Source organism: Podarcis vaucheri, assembly GCF_965113315.1.
Source record: "Podarcis vaucheri genome assembly, chromosome: 11".
Classification (NCBI taxonomy): domain Eukaryota; kingdom Metazoa; phylum Chordata; class Lepidosauria; order Squamata; family Lacertidae; genus Podarcis; species Podarcis vaucheri.
Genome location: NC_138749.1, coordinates 791579 through 818558, shown reverse-complemented (window position 1 = coordinate 818558; position 26980 = coordinate 791579). Strand labels below are relative to the sequence as shown.

Here is a 26980-nt window from a genome sequence, read left to right as displayed (position 1 = left end):
GGCTGTGTCCAAAGGGGACAGCACAAGTACCATATTTTTCGCTCTATAACACGCACCAGACCATAACATGCACGTAGTTTTTAGAGGAGGAAAACAAGAAAAAAATTATTCTAAACGAAATAGTGGATATATGATTTTTGTGGTTCATGCTGTGGCCACAGACATGTGAACTGACAGTGAGTTTGGAGTAGCCCAATGCAAAAATCCTGAGGATCCATGTGGATCCATGCTTTGTAACCACGGAGGAGGGAAGGAAGGGGAACCATGGATCCTCTGCTCACGACTGCAGCAGATCCCCCCCGCCACCCACAGGCATTCGCTCCATAACACGCACAGACATTTCCCCTTACTTTCTAGGAGGAAAAAAGTGAGTGTTATGGTGCAAAAAATACGGTAATTGGCAATTGCTGAGGGTCTTGTTGGAGCAAGGGGGATGTGCTGGACTAGAGATCGTAATTTCAAACTGTAATTTTATTGCTTCCCATATTGCTTTCATCTTGCATTTTATTGTATCATGATTTGAATTCCCTAGAACTGAAATTGTGTCACAAGAAATAAAAGAAGCAGTAAAAACCATTACAAATCAGTTAGGATATTCATACAATTTTATATATTGCAATTTATTGTATTTCAATCTGAATTCCATGCAATATATAAGAAATTAAAGGAACAATTAAAAACAAATGTGAATATGATGGATGTGCCGTCTTCAACCGCGGATCCACAGGCCGTAAAGAGCTGATCAACCGTGAAACGGACTTCAGCATAAAAGAAGGGAATGTCTCTGTAGCAGCCAACCTCCTGTGAGGTTTTTAAGCAGAGCTTGGGTGGTCGGCAGTCTGGGATGCTTGAGCTGAGATTCCTGCATTGCAGGGGGGGTGGACTAGATGACTCTTGGGGTCCCTTCCAACTCTACAATTCTGGGATTCTCCTCCCACAGGGAGTTCCCAGGAGCCAGTTCACGGGCCACAAACTAAGGAACCCTTTAGCCCTCTTGCCATGCTCTGGAATTAGTTGGTGCATCACTTACTTAATGAGAGAGTTTGACTTCTTGTGTGTCTTCATGCAAAACCCCCTCCTCCTCTTTGGTGGGGGGGGTGTCAGCAGCTCATTCTTGGCCTAAAATAGCCTTCCTGTCTGGCTCACCTGAAGTCTGGCAGCTCTGCCTGGAGTGTGGGTGGGTTTTAAGAGCCCCCACTTCCAACTGCACCCCCTCGCCGCCGCCCCCCCGTCCTCTTCCCCTGGATTCTGGACATGCCTGGGAGTTTGGGTGGCACTCATTCTGTGCTGCTATGATACTTGATTCTGATTCTGTGACGTGAGCCTGTTATTCTCCTGGGCACGAGGCAGACTCACCACCAACACGCCTGTCTCTATGTCTTGCCTCTGGCCGCTGCAGCTGTTCCTGAGCATGTCACTTTAAAAACATGCAACTTTTTAATTAGCCGGTCAGCTTCATTGCCGCTGCTTTTTCCACAAGGCCAGAAGCTGATCCAACAGACACTCTTCTTAAAATAGGTTTGTTGGTAACCAACTTTGCATTCTCTCTAGCTGTGAATTGGCTGCTATTATTAGCTTTGGATAGTCTCTGTTGATCTTTTGGCACCCCAAATTATGCGTGGGATGAACAGTTTTAGATATGCAGAAGACTCTTTAGGATTTAAAAATTCATTTCGATGATGCTGGACGCTGCTGCCTCGAGCTATAAAGAGGCAGGGTGAAAATGTTTTAAACTGTTAACAGAGAAATCTAAGGGCTCCCTTGGACAAAAAACAAGTTTTCCCAGTGAGCCAGTACAGAGATACATTTATCAGTGAATTCTTACATTTGGTATCGTGCAGCAAAGGGTAACCTGAGAGTAAACCTGTTCCCCTACTACGAATAGTCAGTCTGATAAATGTCACAAAAGAAGCTACTCAACCCAGGACAGGGCAGTCTTAAAAACAGGCAGGGGCAAAGGGTGGCCTAGCCAAGCACCCCATTCAAAGGAGGCCTTCAGGCGTCCGCCAGCCCACCGCCCACTTTCATAGACCTGCAGATTTGGAAGGGAAGCCAAGGCTCATCTAGTCCAACCCCGGGAAGAGGAGGGTGCCTGTGGGTGCAGAGGTCAAGGGGGCAGCAGGAGGGAGGGCAATGTGCTTTGCTTCCTCCCTGGGAGGGTGGGCAGCAACAGAGGCTCTGCCGTGCCATGAGGGCCTGGAAGCAGAGCATTCTTGACATGCTCAGGGAAAAGGCACAACTCCCTGGTGTTATAGGAATTCTAAAGTCATATATATATATACATATCATATATCCATAAATTTACAAGGCAAACACATACATAAGTATATAAACTATGGGTCCAAAAGAGTACAGGAGAGCAATCCTGAAAGCATTTTGACTCCCCAATTGACCTCAAATGTTTCTCTGCAAGGAGGAAGGAAATGGGAAAAACCTCCCCATTGTCTCTTTGCTCACAGATCCTGTCTTGAGGGCGTATCTGTGTATGAATAGGGTGAGCCTGTGACCTGGATTCAGGAACTGAGTATTTACCATCACAAAAGACTGGCCAGGATGCCCAGGTAAAAGCAACCAGTGACCATTATCAGGTAACCTTGGCTGACAGGTTTTCTGCTGTAGACCGCCCCTTCAGGGATGTATGTATGTATGTTTTTTTGGGGGGGTGGTCTTGAGCTACAGGGGAGGCAATTTTCAAATGTCTATATAAGAGCTTCCACACCAATGTTATGGGTTCCTCTCCTCTCTCCCTCCATGGGGTGAGCGGGGGACCCTGCGGCAACTGATCAATAAAGATCAGGCTTACTAGCTGCTTTGCTCCTCAATATTCTCTGCTTGGCCTCTGTTATTTTCTCCTACCAATAGTGAACCCGCATAAGGACTCTGTACGGGCTCTTGGGTACCCCATAAGGGAAAGGGAGCAGTATTTTTCTGGTAACATTGGGCTGGCTGCCCTGCCTGTGGGAGCAGCTCTCCTCAATGAGCCGGGACAACACTTGGCACAAGCTGAGTGGGGCTTGCAGGCCAGGCTTGTGGTTCTGTGGTCGCCATGACAACCATGGCGTGGCCCAGCTCCATCCCAGCAAGAGGAAGGAAGCATTTGCTCCCCCGGCACATTTCAGCCAGCAAGAGGCTTTTTGTCTTTTCCGGCCAAAAGGCTGCCCAGGAGCCTCTCCAGATCCTCTTCTCCAGACTCTCTGGCTCATAAGAGCATAAAAGAGCCTGCAGGATCCGGCCCATGGCCCATGTGGTCCAGCCTCCTGCTCTTGCAGCGGTCAACCAAATGCCCCGATGGGAAACCTGCAAGCAGAATTCGAACGCAAGATCCCTCTCTCTTCCTACAGTTTCCAGCAAGTGGGACTCAGAAGCAGGGCTGACTCCAACTGCAGAAGAGCCATCCTGGCCAGGAGCCAAAAAGGGCTGGTACCACTTTGTTTTATGGCAAATATTTGGATGGCTTTAATAGATTTTGGGTGGTTTTTATTTTTATCTGTAAGTTGCCTTGAGTCCTGTCAGGGGGGAAAGGTGGAGTATAAATCAAAATACAATAGTAATAATGCCATACTAAATAAAGGCCAGCCGAACCTCAGGGCAGAGTGGGGGGGGGAACCATCATCTCTGGACAAGTTTGTTGCCAAATGACGAGCACCACTCAGCCACGGGGGGGGGGGGGTGAGGTGTGGGGCAGCATGTGATAATTTAGCATGTTTTTGGGTAAGGGTTTTGGTTAGCTGAAGGCCAGATAAAAGAAAGCAGCCCTTCTTCGCAAAGAGTTCACCTGTGGAACTCCCTCCCACTGGAGGCAGAAATAGACACCAACCCAGAAAGCTTTAAATGAAGGTTGGGCAAATTCATGGAGAAGAGGGCTAACAGTGGCTAATAGTCAAGACGGTGGTGCTCTGGTTTCACCACCAGAGGTAGTCAGGCTCAGAGTGGATCTATACAAAGGGGGGGGGGGGACGCTATAAATAAGTCAGAAATTAAATCATTATACCAAAAGGGAAAAAACCACTATGGGAAATCGCATTGATAATTTTTTGCTCTCTAGCTCCATCTGTCTTTGCATGTTTATAACGCATTTGAAACATTGTTTTTGGACTAATATCCCCGAGTCCAACTCATGTGCTCAGATTCTGCTTCCTGGATTCCCAGTGAGGCATCTAGTCAGCCACTGTGAGAACAGGAGGCTGGACTGGGGGGGCTCTTCTCAGGCAAAGCCCTGGTCGGTGCAGGAGGGAGCCAGGACAGGGCCGGATTGAGATTTGATGAGGCCCTCAGCTCCTGAAGGGAATGGGGCCCTTTCTATGTCCAGCTGTCCTTTGTCAACAACAAACGGTCGCTGCTTTTTTGTGTTGAATATATGCTATATGGTAATTTATGGACCTAATAGGTATCTCAAGCCATTTGCACATCACAAAATATGTATTTTATCAAAGTAATTGTTGAACTGAAATACAATTAAGAAGAAGTATATTAATAGTGAGGGACACGGGTAGCGCTGTGAGTTAAACCACAGAGCCTAGGACTTGCCCATCAGAAGGTCGGCGGTTCGAATCCCCGTGACGGGGTGAGCTCCCGTTGCTCGGTCTCTGCTCCTGCCAACCTAGCAGTTCAAAAGCACGTCAAAGTGCAAGTATATCAATAGGTTCCACTCCAGTGGGAAGGTAAATGGTGTTTCCCTGCGCTGCTCTGGTTTGCCAGAAGCGGCTTAGTCCTGCTGGCCACATGACCCGGAAGCTGTACGCCGGCTCCCTCGGCCAATAAAGTGAGATGAGCGCCGCAACCCCAGAGTCGGCCACGACTGGACCTAAAGGTCAGGGGTCCCTTTACCTTTTATAGCAGGCCACACTGCCCACATTATTTTTTGGGGGGCCCCAAGAGAGTGGGGCCCTAAGCTATAGCTTGTTTAGCTTATACGTAAATCAGGCATTGGGCCAGGAGAAAGAATGGCTTCGCTGCCATCCTGATTCCATCTGACGGAAGGGCTGCAGGTGGCCACGGTTTTACGCGCCGCGCAAATCCCTCGTTTCTGGCCTCTTGCTTCATTCCGTGGGGCGACTGTGAGCTCCGGGATATGATATCCACCGCGTGCCTAATTTTAGGAGACCCCGCCGCGTCTCCAAATGCAGCCAAACAAACCGGCTGGCGTGTGAAGCGCAGCCGGGCCGTCGGCTGTCTGCGCGCTCCGAAGCTGCGCGCCGCCTGCAGCCGCCGGGGAGTGTCTTGTTTTGATGCTCGCGATGCGCCTCCTCGCTGCCGGGCGAGGCTGCCGTCATATTTCGGGCATAGCATGCATAGCTGGCATTCCAGGGCGCAGCGCTGCGCTCCCCGCGCCCGCCCAGGACAGCCTTCGGAGGCTGGAGGGAGCTCTGCTCGGGGCTGCGCGCGGGGGCCGAATCGCGGAGGGTCTCCGGGCAGGAGGCTGACGCCGGGTAAGTGGCGGGGGATCCTGGAGTCCTGAGCCGGGGGGGGGGGAGCACGGGGGGAGGCGGCCCTTGCCTGGCTCAGCTGCTGCCCATGTGCGCGGGGCGTTAACTAAAAAGCGCAGCAAAAGGGAAGCGTCACGAGTCTCGCAGGTGGAGGCGCGCACCTTCCTACAGGATCGCGATTGGCTGAGCCTTTGCCAGGGATATTTCTGGCAAGGGCCCTTTAGGGATCTGTAGGTAGGGGGGAGGGCGCGGCCATGTTTCTCTTCTCCACCCCAACCCGCATCCAATTAAAAAAGGAGGCTACATGTGTTGTGTACACAGCCTTCCAATAATTAAATGGTTTTTAAATCTTTAAAAAGTCAGCAGAATGGCGGAGGCCGTAGCGTTTCAGGGAGGGCTGGTAGGTGGGAGCCGTTTGTCTTTCTGTCTATCTATCTATCTCCTATTTTTTTTCCCTAAGGAGCTCATGGTGGTGTACATGGTTCTATCTCTGTCTCTTTCTTTCTTTCTTTCTGTCTGTCTGTCTGTCTGTCTCTCCTTATTTAATCCCCACAAAAACCCTAGAATCATAGTTGGAAGGGTCTCCCAAAGGTCCTCTAGCCCACCCCCTGCAGTGCAGGAATATCAGCTAAAGCAGGGTTGTCCAACAGGATGTCCAAATTGCGAGATTCCCCCCACCCCACCCCAAGAAAGCTCAATAATTTTGGGTTCCTAAAAAAAGCACAACAACTTTTGTCAATCCAATGGCAGTTTTTTTATAGTGGGAGTAGATCGCAGTCTCTTGTAAGCTGGACATCTAAAGCATCCCTGACAGGTGGGCCACCCAACCTCTGCTTAGAGACCTCCAGGGCAGGAGGGTCCACAACTTCCCAAGGGAGGCTATTCCGCTGCGAAGTCGGTTGAGCTGAGAGGTGGTGACTTGCCAAGGTCACCCAGTGAGCTTCATAGCTGAGTGGGGATTTGAACTCTCTCCCAGGTCCAAGTCCGACACTTACCACTCACTGATCAGTGCACAAGCCTCCTATGGCAAAGGAGATCCACACCAGGGATGCGCCACCCAGTAATCCTGGTAGCCAGTGCGTCCAAAGGAAGGTTTGCCCTTTTCACAGGCACTGAATATTGCTGCCTGAGCGCTGGGGGAACCTGTTAGGCCAACAATGGGAGGAGGTTGTGTCACCCGAAGAGAAGTGTGGGCGGTGAGCAATAAGCACATGCACATTTGTTACCAAACAGACTTTCATGTGTGGCGGATTTATCAGCAGCTATGGAGCCTCTGTGTTCAGGGGCAGTCTACCTGAAGCCAGGAGCAGACTGGTAGATTTCTGAGTTTCTGGAATCCGGCAAGGAAGGGCCTCAGCTCAGTGGAAGGACCTTCTCTTGGCAGGCGGAAGTTCCCAGGTTCCATCTCCAGCATCTTGAGGCAGCCCCTGGAAAGGACCAGATGTGTCTGAGTCCTCCATGTGACTCAGCAGAGCCCGTTACAGGGAGTCGGCAGGAGGAAGTGACTCAGGCCAGAGCTGGGATTGACTCAGGATGGTTTAGCCCTGGAGCAGATGCGGTCAGTACTGAGAGTGTGTTTCTGAGCAGCTGCAGAGTGCCACTTCCTCACCAGTCTTCTGGCATGCAAGCCTGACCAGGTGTGCATGGGAAAGTCAAGGTGTGGGGTGAGTAGACCCCAGGGCCAGATTTAGGTTAGATGAGGCCCTCGGCTCCTGAAGGTAATGGGGCCCTTTCTATATCCAGCTGTCCTTTGTCAACAACAAATTGTCGCTGTTTTTTGTGTTGAATACAGTGGACACTCCGGATATAAATTAAATTTGTTCCAGGGGTCCATGCGCACCCCGAAATTTCATAAGAAGAGGTGCTGCTTCTGTGCACATGCGCGGCATGATAGAGCGCTTCTGCGCATGTGCACACAGTGAAACCCGGAAGTATACACTTCCGGGTTTGCCATGTTCACAACCTGAAAGTTATGTTACCTGAAGGTAACATAAGCCGAAGGTCCACTGTATATGCTATATGGTAATTTATGGACGTAATGGGTATCTAACCATTTGCACATAACAAAATATGTATTTTATCAAAGTAATTGTTGAACTGAAATACAATTAAGAAGAAGTATATTAATAGTGAAATACAATTAAGAAGAAGTATATTAATAGTGTGGGACGCAGGTGGCGCTGTGGGTAAAAGCCTCAGCGCCTAGGGCTTGCCGATCGAAAGGTCGGCGGTTCGAATCCCTGCGGCGGGGTGCGCTCCCGTCGTTTGGTCCCAGCGCCTGCCAACCTAGCAGTTCGAAAGCACCCCCGGGTGCAAGTAGATAAATAGGGACCGCTTACCAGCGGGAAGGTAAACGGCGTTCCGTGTGCTGCGCTGGCTCGCCAGAGCAGCGATGTCACGCTGGCCACGTGACCCGGAAGTGTCTCCGGACAGCGCTGGCCCCCGGCCTATAGATGTGAGATGGGCGCACAAACCCCAGAGTCTGTCAAGACTGGCCCGTACGGGCAGGGGTACCTTTACCTTTACTTTATATTAATAGTGAAATAATTATTAAGCTCTAACTGTATGTAGGTTTTATTTTATTTGTTTTTTATCTTATATTTTGGAAATGTACATCCAGGTTTTTTTCCTTCAAATTTTTTTGGGGGCCTCCAAGAGAGTGGGGCCTAAGCTAGAGCTTGTGTAGCTTATATGTAAATCCAGCACTGTAAAGCCAGAGGGACAGGCCAGAGTCTGTGTGCAGCTGCACATTACCTCTTGCCTACAACTGGATTCCAGTGGCCAGAAAGGAGATTCCGACTAAATTTCAGGAATAACTTTTGGGCAGGTGAGAGCTGTGGATTCCCTTGGGAGGTGGTGGACTCCCCTTTGCTGGAGGTTTTTAAGCAGAGGTTGGATGGCCGTCTGCCATGGATGCTGTAGCTGAGATTCCTGCACTGCAGGGGGTTGGACTAGAGGACCTCTGGGTTTCCCTTCCAACTCTACAATCCTAGGATTCTATGAAATGTCTCCCATTTTTTGTCAGAGAGATGCAGATGGCCCTTCTGGCTGGCTGATCTTTGCATGGCTCCTGCTAGTCCGGCGGGTCCAGCCAGCCAGGATCACATGCGGCTGCACGTGGCTGAGAGAGAGGAGAGACTGACTGGCTGCCAGGCCTGGGAAGGCGGCCTGCTTTCAGGCTGGCCCAGTTCTTCCCCTGTGCTTCTTCTGCCTGAGCTGCTCAGCTGAGTCAGAGCTTTGCAGATGTGCATCAGCTGGAGCTGGGTGGAGAGCTAGAGGCGGAAAAATGGGATGCCATGGCAACGCCTTGCTCCCCACTCGCCCCCTCCAGTGGCAAAGCCATGGAAATGAGTTCTTTCCATGTTCTTATCCACCAGCTTCTGGCTGCTTCTACAGAGGTTGCTTTGCCTTTTGGAAACTACATAACCCAGCATGCAACGGGGCGCACGCATGAGCAGGGAGCGTTGTTTTGATTCCTCCAAAGCACTGCATGCTGGGCAATGTAGTTTCATCCAGCCAGGGCTCCCTCCCCATCTCAAGGATGCTGCTCACCCCAAGGAAGGGAGACTCCCAGTTTGAGGAGGCCCAGCACTTAACTGGAGGACGGAGGGAAAGAGCAAAGAGAATGAACTGAGGCAGGGAACATTGACAGCCCAAAGGCTGCAATTCCCCCTTGGGCACCTTGGTGGTCAAGGGCAGAGGCAGAACTGGATGTGATATTTTTCTATCTATCGTCTACTTATCTCTCCCATAAAATTTATACACAGCTTGATTGTAAAAAACAAACAAACCCCCAAAACAAACCCAAAGCCGATTGCAAAAAAATAAAACAAGAAAATGAAGGGAAACATACAACAGTGTTTTAAAACATACAGTACAAAGCCTGCAATACGAAGCACTCAAGGAAACTGCAGAGGAGAGCCAGTGTGAGGTCTGGGGTCCACATTCAGTCCCTGGGATGCCTGAGATTCATCACCGGCCCTAAACTAGACCCCCCCCCGCCTAACCGCTTCCCCCCAAATCTTCATTACTGTTTGATCCTGACCAGAACAGGAAAGGCGAAACAAGCTGGTCATTGTCTGAGCCAATTTGGAAAGGATGCAAACTGGCAGGGCAGCGTGGGGTGAGGTGAGGTCAGGAAACAAGAACTACCGAAGCTCTGCATAGAAGGAGGCCTTGTTCAGGGCCTCGTCCCTCTGGAGTCCCGTTCACCCAAATTGTGGGTGAGTCAAGCCTTCCTTCCCTTGTTTTACTCCACTGCTTTGGGATGTTTAATGGGCCAGAAAAAGTGGTCCTTGTAGGCAGAGCTGTTCCACTTCCTTGGCCTCCCATAACAGGCTATTCTGAGATGCAAAAGAGCTGCAAACCCACCATTATCTCTCTGTCCCTCCCAGGCACACCAGCTCCCCAGCCCCCCTATCGTCCGGCAACAGACACTCGCCACACCCTCTAAGGCTCCTTTCCTCTTGGACTTCATCCTTCCACTCACCCTTTCCCAGCCTGCCTCGCAGACGCCCGCCCCCTTTAGCTTGAAGGGGGTGTAATAAACGAAAATCTGCCCTTATTCCCTTATGGGGGACACAAGAGCCCTTATGGAGTCCTTTGTATGTTCTCCATTGGTAGGAGAAAATAACAGAGGCCAACCAGAGAATATTGAGAAGCAAAGCAGCTAGTAAGCCTGGTCTTTATTGATCTGTTGCAACAGGGTGCTCCCCTCACACGCAGGAAAGGAGGAGGACCCCAAACAAAGGTGTGCCCGCCCTTATATAGACATTTTAAATTGCCTGCCTTGGAGTCCAAGACCACCCCCAGAAACATCATACATACATCACAGAAGGGGCGGTCTACAACAGAAATCTGAGTGCGTTGTTTGCCAGTGTTACGGAAAATCTGGGTGCGTATTTACCCTGCCACCCAGCCAATCGGACCAAGTCCGTGGATTCTAGCGGAAGAAAAGGAAGCTCAGCCAGACGCAGGAGCAAAATGCGAAGATCCAAGTTTATTGCGCAACAGGTTCAAGGCGAGATTGAACCCCGAGAATGGGGCGACATAAACTTTTAAAAGTTCCCTCCAAGTCCCATAACACAGTGCGCGGAACGTCATGAATACATTATGGGAAGGTTGGGTTTCATGGATTACATCATGAATATATTACACACGTCATGAATATCTCAGAGAAAGGTGGGGTTACACTAATTTACATTTGAGGGAAGGGAGGGGGGAATATGCAGAGCGAGGGTCATACACAAATACACATTTCATGAGTACCGGTGGCGGTGGGACAATGGGTTACTGATATGCACTGTCTGCCACCTGGTATTGCCCGGGGGACGGGCTGGGCAGAGCGATCTGACAGGATTAAGGAGTTCCTGTGTACGTGACTTGCCGTCTCGAGGATTATGGAGTCGGCCAACATCATGGAGTCCTGGGGAAACTGAGTCGAATGACACCAAGAGCAAGAAAATTGGAGCTGTGGTTGATTTTATATGAATTTTGAAAGGTTCCGATGACTTTCAGTCCGTTCCGTAGCCTAGATCAAAAGCGGAAGCAGAATGTATCCATTCTTGCAGAAATGGATACATTGTAACAAGGGTTTGACAGTTTTACGAGGTCGGGAGTTTCGGTTCTATTGTTCTCGCCGTGGGGGGCCGTCAGCAGCTCGTCAGGAGGTTAAATGAGGCGTGCAAGAGCTCCCTGAGCTAGCTCCTGCAGGACGAATGCATGGCTGTGATTGGCCAAAGCGCGGCCATAGGAATAAGCGGAGAAGGGAAACACTCGGTCTACTCATTCTAAGTATGGAGCGCAGATAGGCATAGGAAAGGATAGGGAATATATATATATATTCGAGCTTATTTCGCTCGGGAAAAGGTCTGGGAAACGTGTGGTGCTTGTGCAACGGTGAAGGGGGTTCGAGGGTGGGTGTGCGGTGGTACCCTTGAGGTCATCGCCTCGGACAGCCAAGAAGAAGGGGGAAATAGGTACCCCCCCCTCGGTCCGTATCAGTCCCCCATTCGGAGATAGATTTGCATTAAAGTTCTGTAAGAACTTGCAAATCCTTTCTCCGCACCATTTGAGCGCTAAATTTCGGTGATCTCGTATTCACCTTCTCCTAAATGCCTCATCTGTACATAGTCTGGGAAAGTGGGAGCATGTCGGGAGCGGGCATAGGCTCGAAGAGGAAAGGAGCTAGGAGAAGCAGAATGTCGGAGGAGAGAGCAGCAAGGGGTAATACAATGCATAGTGCAACACAGGATAGAGACACAAAGGAAGACAGTTAAAATGATAAACAACACGACTTTCAATAGTTGTCTGAGCCATCCCAGCTTGGGCAACCATCCCCATAAGTCCACATCGGATAGCCCCTCATGCTGGATGTCGTGGAGCTTCCCTGCTAGTTCATGGATATTATTCAAATGTCCAGTTATATTTAAGGTCTGGTCAGTCACGTATGTGCAGCACTCTGTGCCTATTAATGCGCAGGTGCCTCCCTGACTGGACAAGAGGAAGTCTGTCGCGATTCTCGTCTGTAGGCTCAATTGTCTTACCTCGGATAGTTCCGACATGAGAGAGTCTGTGATCTGGGTCGCCTCCTGCATGAACTTAAGGAGGATGTCGGTGAGTCGGAGAATATCCACGTGGTTTGAACCGGCACCGTAGGCGGGGAAGAGTGCTCGGCCTACGGTCTCTCCATTCGCAGCAACGTCTGACAGGTCTGACAGCTCCTTTTGCTCCCTTTTGTTCCGTTGTCTTCCAGGCGGTAGGTGTGGTAATATTCTAATTCCGGGAACGATGTAGCCGATGAAGCAGGATCCGGACATGTGTGGGCTCACCCATGTATAGGCGCGGTGCCCACACACCCAGAATAGGCCGCTGAGGTAAGATTCCATTCGGCCTGAAGCAAAGGTTTGTAGTAGCATGGTGTCTGCGGGTTGTGGCTTCCAGTCCAAGGGGTGTCCAACCGCAGCGGCCCAGGCAACAGTAAGGTTAGGAAAAGTTCGGGAGTCCCTTGTGTTAGAGACAGTGACCAGTCCAGTTGGTAGGATTTCCAGAGTGTTGGTGCATGTACTGGATCCGATGAAGGTTCCTTCCCCTGAGAAGCTGCGGCAAAGGGGTCCCTTCGTAGGGCCGGTGAGGTAGAGGTATTGATGTGTTAAGTTGAGTGCGGTCAGGTTCCAGGAGGTAACATTTCCGGAACGGAACTGTTCTAAGGTCACTGGTACAGGGACCAGTGGGAGGCTCTGTTGGAGATGGCTGGGTGCGTGAGCGCAAATCCAGCAGTCCGGGTAGGGTGACTCCTTCGCCACCTGGCTGAGAAGCTTAATGTAGGAGTTTTGCTCCCAGGATGACAGGAGGTCTTCTCCCGGGAGTGCCGGGTCGGCGCCGAATTGTCGGGGTGCTGTGCCAACCGGATGGAGGGGGTCGGTGGTGTTCAGTAGTCGCCTATCCCTGGCGATACCGCCGCATCGCAGGGGTCCGACGTGGTCCCATGAGGGGGAGCGCGAGGGGTGTAAAGAATGGTGCCACCCTTCGAGATATTCAGCCCCTCTCCACTCATGAGTGACCCCTAAGTCCCATAGACAGCAGAACCGCCGTAGGCAGAGTCCTTGGAGTTGGGGCTTCCGGGTTTCTGGGGTGGAGCGGAGGCACTGGAAGCCGAAAATCAAGTTTCCAGAGGGGTGGCTTGATTCCGTATAAGCGTGAGTAGCCCCTCCTGTCTCGACTTCGGTCCAGTTTGGGGTTTGCGAGACCTCTCCACTCTCGTAAAGAAGGTAAGTCCCATTTCTGCAGGTCAGCCGGTAAGAGGAGTGGTCAAGAGTGAGAGCCGCAGAGCCGATACGATGTAAATCCTTGTTTCGAATGAAAAGTTCCCAATATTCGTTTTCGGCGAGTTGGGGAACTAGGGAATGGCGCAGCAAGGTCCGGGACTCGGGAAGGCAGAAATCAAAGTCCCCCATTCGATCAGGGTTAGACCTTCCCGTCTCGACCTCATGATAGTCCAAGAAGTGGTAGTTTGTTCGTAATCCTGTGCAGTGGTCTGATGAGGTAGACGTGACCCAGGATAAGGTGGCGAGGAGAAGGGCGGTGGTGACCAGGCGCATGGCTCGGATGCGTGAACGAACGAAGGCGCCTGACAGGGTGAGGCTGTAAAGCGAAGGTATCAAATAGCGCTGTTGAACGGAGCTGTCAGATGAACTGTCAAAGGCGAAGCTGTCAACGAAGGAAGTAGTGAATGGAGCTGTCAAGCGAAGCAAGGTGTCAATGGAGCTGTCAAACGAAGCAAGCTGTCAATGGAGCTGTCAAACGAAGCAAGCTGTCAATGGAGCTGTCAAACGAAGCAAGCTGTCAATGGAGCTGTCAAACGAAGCAAGCTGTCAATGGAGCTGTCAAGCGTGGTTGTCGGCGCGTCTGAAACGTAGCTTGATGGTGTTGGTATCTGGGATGATTTCGGACGTCCAGTTGGGTGTCGCGGTGTCTGGTCCGGTCTGTTGGGCCCGACTTTGGCCCCGATCGGCTGGTCCGGTCTGTTGAGCCCGACCTTGGCCCCGATCAGCTGGTCCGGTCTGTTGAGCCCGACCTTGGCCCCGATCAGCTGGTCCGGTCTGTTGAGCCCGACCTTGGCCCCGATCCGCTGGTCCGGTCTGTTGGTCGTCGTCGTCAATATATGAGGTCGGTAAAGCCGGTGGAGTCGAAAAGGTGAAGTCCTCGCCGTTGCTTTCTTCCGTCTCCTGTGGAGGGGGTGAGGACTTGCACCTAGTGTGATGTAACCAGGAATTCTTCTCACCTACTTTCACGGCGGTTGGCGATGTCAAGAGTACTTGGTAGGGACCTTCCCACGCGGGTTGGAGTGGTTCTTTCTGGTAGACCTTGACGAGGATCCAGTCGCCCGGGTGGAAGGAGTGAGCGTGGACGTCGATGGGAAGATTCTGTCCCTCGATGGCCGCGTAGTGGTGGAGACGCTGTAGCTGTGTCTGGAGCTGAATAACATAATTAGTAAGTTCTGCCTCCCCGAGCTCCAGTTCCGATAGTGGGAATAGAGTGTTGTAGACGGGAGGAGGTCTCCCGAATAAGAGTTCGAATGGGGAGAGTTTCAAACGTCCGGTTGGGGCGCTGCGGATGTTATGAAGAACCAGTGGGAGTGCATTGACCCATTTTAGGCCAGTGAGCTCGCAAAGTTTGCCCAACTGTATCTTTATTTCCTGGTTCATACGTTCCACTTGGCCAGAAGATTGTGGGTGGTATGGGGTGTGGAGGTCCCATTTGATTTGGAGTGATTTGGCCACTAATTGCACCACTTCTGCAGTAAAGTGGGTCCCCCTATCGCTGTCTAGGCGACGGGGTATGCCATAGCGGGGAATAATGTCCTGTAGGAGGGCCCTGGCAACTACGGATGCGGTGGCCTTTCTGCAAGGGAATCCCTCCACCCACGAGGAAAATTGGTCAACTATAATCAAAGCATGCTTAAAGCCTTGGCATTGGGGCAGATCAATGAAATCAAGCTGCAAGTTCTCAAAGGGGACAAAGGCCCATGGTCTGGCTCCCGGCGGCCTCCTTGGTTCACGCTTAGGATTGAACCGCTGGCAGGTAATGCAATTCTTTGATGCTGCTGCTGCAGCAGCAGCTATCCCGGGTGCGTACCAAAATCTAATTACATGTTCCATTAATCTCCCTTTTCCCCAATGTGTCCGCTGGTGAAGAAACCTCACTACTTTTGGAGTCCAGGCCTTTGGAAGGACGGTTCTTCCATCGGGGAGGACCCAGATACCTTGTTGTTCGGTGGCACCTATCGATTCCCACGTAGCCTTCTCATCCCCTGGGGCAGATTTGTAAATTTCTGTGAGGTCTAGGTCTGCTGGCAGTTGGAGGGCTTGGAACTCGGATTCGTTGTTAGGGGTGCGTAAGGCTGCCATCTGTGCGGCTTTGTCGGCTCGTCTGTTTCCTTTAGAAACTGAGTCCCTGCCCTTGGTATGGGCCTTGCAGTGGACAACGGCTATGGCGGCAGGTAGGTGGATCGCTGTGAGAAGTCGCTCAACCAGGGCGGCGTGCGAGATTTGAGACCCGGCAGCGGTTAGAAAGCCTCTTTGGAGCCAAATTTGGCCAGTTGTGTGCACCAAGCCGAAACAGTATTTACTATCCGTATAAATGGTTATCCGCTTCCCTTCACCAATCTCGCAGGCACGCAGCAGCGCAATTAGCTCGGCGGCTTGGGCACTGTACTGAGAGTTAATTGGATTTGAGTCTAGTATTTCGAAGTCGGAGACCACCGCGTACCCGGTCTTCCTAACCCCGTCGATCACTTTAGAGCTACCATCAGTATATAATATTAGGTCCGGGTTCTCCAGGGGAAGATGATCTAAGTCTTCACGGGGCTTTTCGGCTTGCCGGACTATAGTGGTGCAGTCATGATGCGGGGTGCCATCATCGGGAAGGGGTAGTAGGGTAGCGGGGTTTAGCGAGTTGACACGTTTAATGGTGACATTGGTTGGGGTTAGTAGGAGGGCTTCGTAGCGGTTGAGGCGGGAGTTTGAGAAATGGTGACATCCTTTTAGGGTTAGGAGGGTTGAGACTGAATGGGGAACGTGGAGGGTGATTTCGTGGCCTAGAACCGTCTCTTGGGCTTTCTCGAGGAGGACAGCGGCGGCCGCAATGGCTCTGAGGCAACTGACAGCCCCTTTGGCAGTATTGTCAAGTTGTAGACTATAATATGCTACTGGCCTCTCTTGGTCGCGGAATGGTTGGGTTAGGACCCCAGAGGCTACCCCCATTTGCTCGTGGATGAACAAGTTGAAAGGGATTCGGTAGTCGGGTAATCCTAGGGCAGGAGCAGATCTGAGTTCCCGTTTTAGTCGTTCAAAAGAGCTGTAAGCTTCATCTTCCCAGACTAAGGTGTCTGGGTGGTCCTGGCGCGTCATGGCAGTTAAGGGCTTCGTTATTTCACTGTAACCAGCGATCCATGCCCGGCAGAAGCCGGCCATGCCAAGGAAGCCGCGGAGCTGTCGCTTTGTTCTTGGGAGGGGAATTTTAGTGACTGCCTCAATCCTGTCAGTGGCTAGACTTCTGGTCCCTACTCCCAAGATGTGTCCGAGATACTTGACTTCTTGCTTACAATATTGGAGTTTCTTAGGAGACACTTTATGTCCCTTCTTTGCTAATTCTGATAGGAGGCATTTAGTATCTATCTTACACGCCTCCTCACTGGTAGAACATAATAAAATATCGTCCACGTAGAGAAGCAAGGTGGAACTGGCCGGTAAGTGGATGTCCTCTAAGTCCTGATGTAACACGGCCGAAAAAATGGCGGGTGACTCTACGTAGCCTTGGGGCAGTCTGGTCCACGTTAATTGGCTGGGCCCCCAGGTAAATGCAAAAAGGAATTGGCTGGCCGGATCTAGGGGTATGCTGAAGAAGGCAGAACACAGGTCCGCAGCGGAGTACCAAGTCGTCCCTGCTGGAATGGCGTTTAGGAGGGAGTTCGGGTTGCCAACTACCGGGTGTCGGGGGATCACGAATTGGTTCACTAATCTCAAGTCCTGCACAAAACGGTACCGTATAGGTGCCCCCTCCTTAGCGGGCTTCTTGACCGGGAGAACTGGGGTATTACAGGGCGAAGCGCATGGGACTAGAATCCCCTTTTCGAGGAAGTCCTCAATCATGGGTGTTAGGCCTTCTATGGCTTCTTTGGGCAGAGGGTATTGCTTGGTGCATGGGAAGGGTAGGTCGCTTCGGTAAGTGATCTTGACCGGAGTGGCGGAGAGTAAGAGTCCTACTGAGGTTGATTCAGTCCCCCATAGGGAGGGGGGCAAGTCGTTTTCGAGTTCTAAAGGGAGTTCGGGAAACTGTCGGTCCGCTTTAGATTCCTGAACGATACCCTGGAAAATGGGAATGGAGTTCCCTGGCATATGTAGGTAAATGCCATCCGGGGAGCATTTTATGGTGGCATTAAGTTTGCAGAGGAGGTCTCTGCCGAGGAGGTTGACTGGGCTGCTTGTCAAAAGGAAAGTGTGTTCCGCTAGTAATGGTCCGAGGGTGACCTTGGCCGGTCGCGAGAGCGGGCAAGTGCGGGGTATCCCATCCAGTCCCATTACTTTCTTGGTTACTGTCCCTGGTTCCAGGTGACTGTCGGTTAGGGTGGAATAGGTGGCCCCTGTGTCCAGTAGACATTGGTAAGGGTGGCCGTCTATCTCGATAGTACAGACCGGGTCTTCGGGTGACAATGTAAGGACAGGGCAGATGGTTTGGATCTGACTGGGATCCCCTTCTAATTGTCAATAAGTGTTCTGATCATCGGGAGGTGGTTGGTTTGGAGGGTGCAAGGGAGGAGCAGTAGCATTCGCCCAAGGGTGGGCAGGCTGGTCTATGGCTGGCAGTTGGGTGGCCGGCATTTGGGTCCGGGGTCCCGGTTGTGGTCGGGATTGAGGGATCGGGTTCGAGACCGCCGGTGGGGTATAAGCCGCTGGGTTGTGGTTGCTGTAGCCTGGAGTTACGTTGGCTTGCGGGGAGAAAGGGGGGTGGGTGATCCGTACAGGGAAAGGCTTAGGCTCCTGTCCCCCGTAGGGTGTCGCATTTAGGTAGGGGCAGAATCTTTTTATGTGTCCCTCTTCCTGGCAGTAATAGCATCCTCCAGTCCCCGGTCCCCATTGCCTATAGGGATTTGGGGTTCCTCCTCCACGGATTCCCTTTCCTCGAGGGAATCCCCTGCCTCGATTAGGACCATAGGCAGTTTCCATGCTTAAGGCTAGTATTTGTTCGACCTCGGGCTTCGTTTCTTTCTTCTTTCTTTCATCCCGAGAGTTGTAGACAGATTTTGCGATGGACAAGATTTCACTTACGCTCTTTCCATCGTATCCAATTTGGAGATTCAGAGCTTTCCTGATATCTGGGCAAGCCTGATCCTTGAAGAACCCTTTAATGATTACTTCATGCTGTGGGTTGTTGGGGTCTATTCCTCCCCATGTTTTAATGGCAGAGACCAATCTAGTGTAATAATCGGACGGGTGTTCATTTGGTCCCTGCATGACCGACTGGACTTTGGTCCAATTAACGGTGCGTTGTCCGGCGGCCTTTACACCATCCAAAATGGCCTTTTTAAATAGGTTTAAGCACCAAATACCGTTAGTGGTATTATAGTCCCATTCTGGTTCTACTCTGAGACATTGTGCTGTGAGCGCTTGCAATCCCTGAGGCCGTCCCCTTTGGTAGTCAGGTAGTTCTATGGCTTCCCCAGCTTTAGTTAGAATGTCCGCTTTCTCCGCCTCGTTGAAGAGGGCATTCAGAAGGACGTGGACATCGGGCCAGGTGGGATTGTGTGTGGAGAAGATAGCGCTGACCTGGCGGTGGCATTTGTCCGGGTCATCCCTCAATGAGGGCATCTGGTTTGACCAAGTTACCAGGTCTGAGGTATAGAAGGGTTGATGCGTGTAAACCATCCGCGGGGGCCCATCAGGGTCGAGAGGAGGAATGGGCAGGGCCCTTAAGGGCATCTGGACCGCAGTAGAACTCACGGTGGAGCTTACTTGGTCAGAAGTCCCCGGAGTCTCTTTATCGCGGCCCCGGGTCCCTTTTTCGGAGCCTTGAGGTTCCGTGGGAGCGGGTTTATTCCCGACTTGGGTAGAGTCCTCAATGGTGTTGTGGTGAGTAGAGGAGGGGATTTTAGTTTTAGCTTGTCCGGGGTTTTTAACTTGTTTGGCCCCCCCCTTGTCCTTTTTCGCTTGTAGTCGTGTGACCCTCCTATTTTCGGTGTCTTGTGCCTCATCCTCCTCCCCCGTTTCCTCCCCACTACTGGAGTCGCTGTCGCTGGATGTCGGGGCTTGCGGCGGTGGTCCTTGATAGTAAAAGGGGACCAGGGTCTGTCGTACATCGTCATCTTCGTAAGGGGGGGGCATTGGCAGTCGCCCGGGATTTAATATAGGCAATTGGTAAGAGGTTGTTCCCTTTGGGGTTTGGAGCATTCTCCTTACGGCCTCAAAGGTGGCCAGGTATTCTAACTGGCGGGGTTTTTCTTCTATCAGGGCTTTCCTTAGGTGGTTCAAGCGTTCTTCATTAAACGAACCCCCCGGTGGCCACCGCAGTTCGGGTCTGGCGGAGGCAGTCCTGGCGGGCCAGGTTCCGGAGCAGAGGTCCTCTAGTTTTTCCTTAGATAACAATTTGTGGCCAGGAATCGACTTCCAACACGCGATGACAAATTGAAGAGGGGAGTCGGGATCCTTCTGGGAACGGGATGGCTTCCGGGAAGCCTTCCTCCCAGAATGAGTCCGCTCGTGTTTGGAAGCCTGGGTACCCATAGTATATCTCACGCGTGTCTAGATAGGAAAGAGGAAAGAGGAGGGGGTCGATAAGGATTTGTGGGTCTAGGGTTATTCGACAAAGGACTAGTAAAATGAAAGGTCTTTAGTCGCTTGGCAACTTCCTAGGGAGGTTTTTAAGAGCTCTAGCTATCCGGTATTCCTTACTTCCTTTTTCCTTAACCATTCACCTGGGGTCCCTTTTCCACTCTGCCGATCCCGCCCAATTCCTCATGGGCTATTCCCTCCTGGCAACCTCCTACCTATCGTCACAACTCAGGAAAAGGGGCCCTACTGAACGCCCGCACCGTGCGGTGCCAGATCGGGTGGTCCCTGGACAGAGTTTTGGGTCGAAAATCCCCCTTGCTTTCGGAAGCGGGCTTACAGTACACGTGGTATTGTAGCCCGACCGGTGCGGCTGGGATTGGGATAGAAAGCAAGACCACTTCCTGCCCCCTAGAAAGGACGCTCGGGAAGATCGGAAAGAGAGCTCCAACCCCTTGCTTTCAACTGGGATGCCCGTTTGCGGAGAGTCGGCTATCTTTCAAGTCGGGTCTCTCCGTCTTACCCTTCGGGCTCCCAATTGGTGCGGCTGGCTGGAGGGTTTAGATAAAGAGATAGAGCTCAGAACCCCCCCTTTCGGGTCGAGCAGCGGTCCACGGTCTCTCTCACTGACTGGACCAAGAGAAAGGCAAGAAGGTACGATAGAGAGGAGGGCAGAGAATTCAGTTGCCAGGAGACTTCCACCCCTTCCCACCAGTGCACTGGATTTTCCTATACTCACGCGTCTTCCCGTCGATCCGATCCCGGGATCGATGAATGAGCCGGCTGGATCCCTTTTGCTCCCCGGCTGAACTCCTGGGGCTTCCGATTACCGCCCGGGAGATGGCCGGAGGTCCAAAAGGGTCTTCTCGGGCAAATTGGCCCGCAGCCGGCTGAAGAATTCGGGGCCTCCGGTCAGCAACCCGGGAGAACCGCTCTGCCCCACGTTGGGCGCCAAGCTGTTACGGAAAATCTGGGTGCGTATTTACCCTGCCACCCAGCCAATCGGACCAAGTCCGTGGATTCTAGCGGAAGAAAAGGAAGCTCAGCCAGACGCAGGAGCAAAATGCGAAGATCCAAGTTTATTGCGCAACAGGTTCAAGGCGAGATTGAACCCCGAGAATGGGGCGACATAAACTTTTAAAAGTTCCCTCCAAGTCCCATAACACAGTGCGCGGAACGTCATGAATACATTATGGGAAGGTTGGGTTTCATGGATTACATCATGAATATATTACACACGTCATGAATATCTCAGAGAAAGGTGGGGTTACACTAATTTACATTTGAGGGAAGGGAGGGGGGAATATGCAGAGCGAGGGTCATACACAAATACACATTTCATGAGTACCGGTGGCGGTGGGACAATGGGTTACTGATATGCACTGTCTGCCACCTGGTATTGCCCGGGGGACGGGCTGGGCAGAGCGATCTGACAGGATTAAGGAGTTCCTGTGTACGTGACTTGCCGTCTCGAGGATTATGGAGTCGGCCAACATCATGGAGTCCTGGGGAAACTGAGTCGAATGACACCAAGAGCAAGAAAATTGGAGCTGTGGTTGATTTTATATGAATTTTGAAAGGTTCCGATGACTTTCAGTCCGTTCCGTAGCCTAGATCAAAAGCGGAAGCAGAATGTATCCATTCTTGCAGAAATGGATACATTGTAACAAGGGTTTGACAGTTTTACGAGGTCGGGAGTTTCGGTTCTATTGTTCTCGCCGTGGGGGGCCGTCAGCAGCTCGTCAGGAGGTTAAATGAGGCGTGCAAGAGCTCCCTGAGCTAGCTCCTGCAGGACGAATGCATGGCTGTGATTGGCCAAAGCGCGGCCATAGGAATAAGCGGAGAAGGGAAACACTCGGTCTACTCATTCTAAGTATGGAGCGCAGATAGGCATAGGAAAGGATAGGGAATATATATATATATTCGAGCTTATTTCGCTCGGGAAAAGGTCTGGGAAACGTGTGGTGCTTGTGCAACGGTGAAGGGGGTTCGAGGGTGGGTGTGCGGTGGTACCCTTGAGGTCATCGCCTCGGACAGCCAAGAAGAAGGGGGAAATAGGTACCCCCCCCTCGGTCCGTATCAGCCAGAAATCTGAGTGCTTTGTTTACCTCCTGTCTGGCAGGTGACCTGTTAATGCTCACTTGATTGGATACCCTGGGGCGCCTGACCACTCTTTTGTAATGATAAATACTTAGTTCCTGAGCCAGGTCACAGGCTCACCCTATTCACACACAGACACACCCTTAAGACAGGCTTTGTGAAGGAAAAGACAATGGGGAGGCTTTTCCATTTTCCTTGACCTTGCAGAGAAAACATTTGGTCAGTTTGAGAGTCAAAATGGTTTCTGGGCTGTTTTCCTGAGCTGCTTCAGACATGTGGTTTATATATTTATGTACATGTTTGCTTGGTGCATTTAGGAACATTTATTATATATATAAGACCTTAATTCTTTTATTTCAGAGGTCAGGGTGGTGTGAGAACTTTCTGGCAATAAGAGATGTTCACAGCAGAATGGACTCCCTGCTGTGGTGGTGGACTCACCTTGCTTGGAGGCTTTTAAGGAGAGGTCAGGTGACTGTTTGCCCGGGAAAGCTTGAGTTGGGATTTCTGCACTGCAGGGGGTTGGACTAGAGGACCCTCAGGGTCCCTTCCAACTCTACCATTCTAGGACTCCAGGAGTGGTAGGCCAGGACCCAGAAGAGACCAGAATACAAACTCCATATTCAGCCATGAATCCCCCTTGGAGGCCAGTCACATTGCCTCTCAGCTTAACCTACCTCACAGGGTTGTTGTGGGGATTAAAGAAGGAAGGGGAGAAAACCATATATGCCACCCTAAGCTCCTTGGAGAATAAGGTGAGGTGTGACTGTGCCCCTGAAGGACCAGGTGGGTCATTCTGGACTCACAGCTGTCCTTGGAGGCACAGGTCAATTCTGTGTCCAGGGCAGCTGTCTACCAGCTTCATCTGGTACACAGGCTGAGACCCTACCTGCCCGTGGACTGTCTCGCCAGAGTGGTGCATGTTATCTCCCGCTTGGACTACTGCCATGCGTTCTACATAGGGCTACCTTTGAAGGTGACCTGGAAACTGCAATTAATCCAGAATGCGGCAGCTAGACTGGTGACTAGGAGCGGTCGCTGAGACCATATAACACCGGTCTTGAAAGACCTACACTGGCTCCCAGTACGTTTCCGAGCACAATTCAAAGTGTTGGTGCTGACCTTTAAAGCCCTAAACGGCCTCGGTCCAGTATACCTGAAGGAGCATCTCCACCCCCATCGTTCTGCCTGGACACTGAGGTCCAGCACCGAGGGCCTTCTGGCAGTTCCCTCACTGCGAGAAGCCAAGTTACAGGGAACCAGGCAGAGGGCCTTCTCGGTGGTGGCACCTGCCCTGTGGAACGCCCTCCCATCAGATGTCAAAGAAATAAACAACTACCTGACTTTTAGAAGACATCTGAAGGCAGCCCTGTTTAGGGAAGCTTTTAACATTTCACGAATCATTGTATTTTAATATTCTGCTGGAAGCCGGTTAGCAAATGGAAAGGCCTTGGGCAAGAACACAGCAGCCTGGCTGGTGTGACGGAAACCTGGCAGGGTGATTGGGTGTGTGTGTGTGTGTGCAGGGTTTCCTTGGAATATCTGTGCGCCTTCAGAAGCCGTAGGAGCAGGGGCCTGGGACCTCTCCGGATGCATCTGCCTGGCCAGGGCAAGTCCAGCAGTCAGCGGATTTTGGGTGTCTCTCTGCCCAGTGCTGAGTACCTGACAGGAGGACAGGGATTCTGTTAAGGTACCATCCTCCCTGCTCCCAAAGGGATTCCCTCCCTCAGCTCCCCAATACTTGTGGTCTGGAGGGGGTTCAGTCCTCTGGAGCCTTCAGGGCACCCATGAACCTGTCTCAGATAATGTCTCCATCCAACACATGTGGTGGGACATGTTTTGGCCCTGGACTTTAGGGGGCTTGATTATTACTATTAGTAGTTTAAATATGTTTTCAATGAAAGTTTTCCCATAAGTAACAAAAGCACATTCTGCATCTCTGTTTTCAAATCATAGAGTCCTTCATATAGGTCAGTTACTGTCTTTTGAGACATTTTTGTTATAGGCAATGTGGGGTTGTGGGGAAAAGAGAGGTGAGGAGGAGGGAGGAACTAGAGAAAGAGAAAAAGAAAGAAGGAAAAGAAAAAAGGTGGTGATCTCTGATTTCTCCAGATTGCTTTTGATTTGTTGGGGGGGGGACTGTTTAAATGGCTGCTGTGATCTTTGTTGTTCCTACTTGTTATGGCACAAGTGTTTTATTGCAATATTGCATATGCCTTTAGCAGATTTTATCAGACATGATATGACAGCTTGCACCAATACTTTATTTTGAGAAGCAGCTAACATATTTATTAAATAAAAATTAAGTTAGAAGATACCTCAGTCGAATAATAAACACAGTGGCTTCAAATTCTGAATAGAAGCTCTTAGGAAATTGTTTTATGAGGGGGTTAAACCATGTTAATGATTCTTTGTGGACAAGAAGCAACACTTTGAAACAGAGGAATTTGCTGAGGAATTTCAGCGGAAAGGAATCCAGTCTGTTTGAAAGGGTTCAGGAGGCGAAGGCCTCATCTCAGCCCCTGGGTCAAGAGTGTGTGCCTTCCTGGAAGAGTTGCAGTGTGAGGAGGAAAGGGAGATAAAGGTGTGATGGACTTTTCACCTTGGATAACTTGGAGCTCCCACCTCTTTGATGCGCCATGGTGGAAAAGAAGAGCATGATGCTTTGGGCTTTGCAAAGGGAGTTTGTTCCAGCCAAGCTCTGGCACAGGCAGGCCTTCTCTTCTCCCTCGGCGCCTCCAGGAATCAGGTGGAGCCACTTGCAGGTGGGCAAAAGATAGATGGAGGAGCCCAGGCCAAGGGCTGGAAGCCAGAGTCTGGAGCCAAGATGAGTCTGTGCACACCAGCCCTGCCTCTCTCTTGGGCCACGGAGATCTCTGACTTGGTGGCCACACAGCACTGGGGAGAATGCGCAGGAGCACTGGCCCGGCCCTCGCTCAGCCAGGGGAATTGTCTTGCCAAAGGTGGTGCTTTGCCAGCCGGCGGATTCAGCCCAAGCCTGCAGAGCAGATCTGCCCTGGCCCTTTCCCCTGGGATCGTGACCCGAGCCGCGTCTGTGCCAGGCCCCTCCTTGGAGCTTTTCTTTGCATGGACACTGGGCCTTTTCATTCAGCAGCCCAGGCTTTGCTCCCTTGGTGGCCAGCCACTCTCTCCACCTCCCCAGCAGAGGCTCTGCAGACTGCAAAGGGGAGGCACCCAAGAGAAGAGGAAAGCTGGCTGCAGAACTGTGCATAGCACCTGCCAAGATCTGGCCCCTGGCTCAATGGCCCTCCCTTGGTTATATCTGGTCTGCTCCTCTGAACCAAGCAGAACACGCCCCCCTCATTCACCCCCAAGGTGCTTCTGTGGGTCAGGCAGGTGGCATCTGGAGGCTCTTGTGAGGCCAGGACTGAGGGCTCCCTCAGGGGCTGCTACCTGCAAGCAGGAGGGCAGGAGTGTTAGGGTGGCATCTGGAAAGCAGGTGCTGCCTTCCGTCACTTATACCCTAAAGGACATTCTTAGTGTGTGCGGGTATTAATATTTGAATCAAGGAGAGACGCCCATCTCTGGGGCATTCCTGGTCAAGTTTTCCTCTTTCCCGGCAGCTGCCTCTGTCTCTTCCTCTGCGTTTGCTGTGTTGCTCTTCCTCTGAGGAGGTGGCATCTTCAAGGCCCTTGAAGGTTTCACAAACAACATGCCACGCGAGGAAAATTGGTGCCTGCTGCTTCTGTTGCCAGCTTGATATCAACTGTCTGGTAGGCAGACTGAAAAACTAGGTAAGGATCTCAGTTGGGTCTGCAGGTTGCAAAGCCCTCATGTGTAAAAGAGGACCTCTCTGTGTCAGGAGGAGCTGTTTTCTCACGGTGATTTACTCAGGAGGAGCTACTAGTCATCTCCATTCTCGGAGTCTGCTTGCCTCTGAATGCCTGCTGGTGCAAGAGGGCAGAGGACTCTTGTTTTGCTCCTGTTCCGCCTGTAGGATGCCCAGGATGGACACCTGGTTGGCTGTGGCCAGATCAAGATGCCAGACCAGATGAGCATCTTTGGCTTGATCCACCTGCTGCTGCAGAGCTCTGCTCACCTCCTTACTGTTTTGTTGATATTTTGTGAGGTTTTGGTGCTTTGTTGCTCGTTTCCTTGGCGACAACTCCCCTGGATCATAGAATCCATTACAGGAATCTTAGGACTCAGCCAGTACTTGTCGCGCACGTGAGCAAACTCTTGCTTGTCGTTCGTGGGGCCTTGATAGTGTTTGGCATCTCCGAGACGGGAGGTGGCTCACTCTTCTTCCCATTGGAAGAGAGAGCCTCTGTGGTGGCCGGAAAATGCAGGCAGGCAGAGGACCCCTGTGCCCAAATCCTGCTGGTGGGCTTCTCTTTGTTGAATCTGAGGCGAGGGGGATGGACCACTGGCCTGATCTGCACATTTCAGCGTTGTGGACCCAGATTCCCAAGATCCACTCCCAGCTCTTCATCCCCTGAACCACACCGGATCTCAGCACATCACACTCCAGAAAGCTGTGTGCCATGATCAGCGACGGCTGCTCCATTAGGCACTGCCCTGGCGCCCTTAGCCAGCCCCCCCCCCGTCCTGCCCTCTTCCTTACAGCCAGCCAGTCAGGGCCCACCAGCTTCCTCCTGAATTCCAGGGTTGCCCTTGCGCAACTTAGCAGGAAAGAGGGCGATAGGGGCAAAACTAGAATTAGTGGCCTCTGCGTGGCAGGGCTGACCATAGGAGCCAACGCCAGGGGGGGGGCATGGGTGCTTGGGCACCCAGAAAAATAGAATTGTGGGGTCCACAGCGGGGGTTGGGGGTTGGGGGCTCAGACACAGAGGCAGAATGTCTCTTTGCTGAGCCTGAGCCCCTCCCCACAGAAAAGGGTTCCTCGCTGGCTGCCCCAACGCACCTCAGGCAGCAGGATCCACAGGCAGGGATGTAGATATTGACTCCCCGCTGGTTCCTTATGCGGGTTCCTTATGTAGATTTTCACTCACCCGTGAGACATTGCATAGTTGTGCTCATTCATTTCAATGGGCCTACTCTGAGTCAAACTTATTTGAATGCCACCCTCTGGCTGCTCCCCCCACTCTTGGCCTCCTTCCCTCCTTCCACCCTCCCAATGGGCACCAGCTAGCACAGGCCCCCAGCCCT

At 51.7% G+C, this 26980-nt stretch overlaps 1 protein-coding gene across 1 annotated transcript in view; it reads left to right on the top strand.

Annotated features, from left to right (window-relative positions):
- The first annotated feature begins 5083 nt into the window (after positions 1–5083).
- RUSC2 (RUN and SH3 domain containing 2) overlaps positions 5084–26980 on the top strand; it is a 63334-nt gene continuing 41437 nt past the window's right edge. Inside the window, exon 1 of the mRNA XM_082241755.1 lies at positions 5084–5429. The gene's annotated coding sequence lies outside the window, so the exon portion shown is untranslated. The remainder of the gene's footprint in view (positions 5430–26980) is intronic.